Raw genomic sequence first — 2,523 nt, 5'->3', positions numbered from 1 at the left:
GATTTTACTCTTCTTTATATAATTGACCATATTATGCCTGACATACGTCTTCTTGAAAATTTTAGTACAGATGTTTGATTAACATAGCCTAATGAAAGTATAATCGTTCTTTCTTTCATAAAACAATTTGGTTCCATACTCAGATCTACAAGAGTATTGTCATTTTTGTTGTAAGTATTAGATGCATTTATGTATGTTTGACACAGGTTGAAAAAAATCTGCACACAACTAATTATATATGTATATAAAAACTTCAGGAATATAGCTGTCACTTCTGAAAAGCACATTAAATACTAAAATCTAACAAATGCAGAAGTTGAAGGGGAAGAAAACAGTGTCGATAGCAGGCTACTTGAATGTTCTTCCTCCCAAATGTCTAAAACATCACGTTTCACTGTTTTCAGTGTAGCTTGTAAAACCCCAAAATTCTGATTTCTCCCCGCTTGTCTGAAAAAGTTCCAGTAGAGGCTGTAATGATGGTCCACAAGTTCTGTCTTCATGTGCAGGAAGATACTTAGTCCTCTTCTTATCCAGTTCAGCACTCGGTTCCACATGTGCTTTCTTTTGCCCGAGTAACCTTCTCACTTTCCGCTGGATCTTACCACAAGGCAAACTCTCCGTATTCTCAGTGTCACACTCATGAGGTTCCCGAGGACTGCAGGGTGGAGTTCTCGCCTTCATTGTAATGTGCTCTTTTGATGTATTTAATGACAGGTCAGAATCATGACCAATCACAACATGAAGATCCTTTTCTTGCAGATCTTGTGCTGAAAACAGTGTAGTATCTGCCGTTAATTTTGGTTGGGGTAGAGTTCTTTCTGCACTGAGACAAGAAACGTGCCCACATGGCTGTGGCACACCTGCAGTAGCATTTCTGTCTACAGTTACTCTATGTTCAGAGCCGTCGCGCATGCCTTCCTGCTTGTTGTCACGCAGAGGTTGCTGTGCACAATCCTGCTTTGGGTCAGGCTCACGCGCATTTAACATGCTCACTGGTTTCCCATCACATCTTTTCAATCCTGTTGAAGAATAGGTCATGGGTTCTGAAGCAAGCACAAGGTTTTCTTCAGGTTTCTGGGTTTCTTCATAGTCAAAATTCTGCTCGAGCAGTTGTCTATTGCTTTCTCCCATGTCCTTCTGGAAGTTGGGCTCCAATGGTAGATTCCCCTTTGGTTCAGATTTATTCAGGACATTTACAGAAACAGAAGAAAGGGATCCAAAACTGTATCTTATTCTTTTCTTTTTAGGCGTGTCTCTTTTATATTCCACAAAATCAAAAACTAACTTAGATAATATCGTCAACAACTTCATACTGGTTACTCTGTGCAAAGTTCCTGTGTTTCTCACTCAGAAGATGAGTTTCGAGATCTTCATATTTCTGTAAGCAACATTCACAATATCCTTTTTTCCTCTTTTCCTTCAACTGGAGTTGAACTGGGGTTCCACATTTATCGCCATCCGTATTAATTCTGAGTTTTGCCTGAGCTTGTTTCTGGATGCTGGATGACTTCTCTATATCAAACGGACTACATGGCTTCTGAAGAAAGTAGTTTATACAAGGCATACTGGGGAGCTGACGGTAAAATGGCCTGTAAGACCGATTAACATCTTCAACCTTTAAAAAAGGCTTCTTGAGTCTCCCTGTTCTTGCCTTTTGTATTCCAGTACCAGCTTTTTCCCCCCGCATCCCTCCCAGATGTATTTGATTTCTTGAGTGCACTCAACGCTTTCTTCTTCTGTTCAATGTAGTATCGAATGTCATCAATATGAAGAATCTTTCCTCCTCATGATAAGGCATTCGATAATATACTATTAGCAGGAATAAAATCATGATCCTTGACAGCTTTCTCAGCTAACAATTTTCCTCGGCTCAAACACACCCTTCCAAGTTCCTTTATATCTTTTTGTAGTTTCTCACATATGGTGATAGAAGGCAAGTCAAGGTAAAATATTTTTCCCCAAAGCGGCTTATATTTGGATTTTTCCAGTCTATTATCAGCTTTCAGGGATTTTAAGGATGCTCTATTCTTTTCATTTTTGTCTTGGATGTCACCCGGGAGAACCCGGGAGAGGTGCTTTGCTGTGGATCCTCATGGTCTCGAGGCTCATGGCAGCCACCAGGCACCTACATGCTGGGTCCGCCCGGGGGGGGGGGGGGGGGGGGATGGGTTGGCCGTGAACACAAAGCTCTGGCCTCAGCGCCTCGGCGAAGGGCCACCGAGTTTCAGGGCCAGTTCCTGCGAAGAGCCTCAGAGCAGGAAGGGGCCTTAGCTCTGACCAACTTTTTGTATATAACAATACTACTACTACTACTATTAATAATAATAATAATAATAATAATAATAATAATAATAATAAAGTCTGCATTTTAAAGGATAGTGGGGAGTCATGGCGGAATGGTAGAGGGAGAAAGAAGGGGGTGATTATAGTACTCATTTGTGAAATTATCAAAACAACTAAAAGTAATTTTAAAACTTCTGGCTTTAACTTAAAATTAGATATACATTAAAATAATAAATATAT

The 2,523-nt window shown here is 40.3% G+C and overlaps 1 pseudogene; it reads right to left on the bottom strand.

The window, feature by feature from the left end:
• Window positions 1–293: 293 nt before the first annotated feature.
• On the bottom strand, window positions 294–2,109 carry LOC117724926 (protein DBF4 homolog A pseudogene; annotated as a pseudogene).
• Window positions 2,110–2,523: the final 414 nt, after the last annotated feature.

This window comes from Arvicanthis niloticus, chromosome 20 (assembly GCF_011762505.2).
Source record: "Arvicanthis niloticus isolate mArvNil1 chromosome 20, mArvNil1.pat.X, whole genome shotgun sequence".
Taxonomy (NCBI): Eukaryota; Metazoa; Chordata; class Mammalia; order Rodentia; family Muridae; genus Arvicanthis; species Arvicanthis niloticus.
Note: the sequence above shows the minus strand (reverse complement) of the source record. Positions and strands in the feature narration are given on the sequence as shown.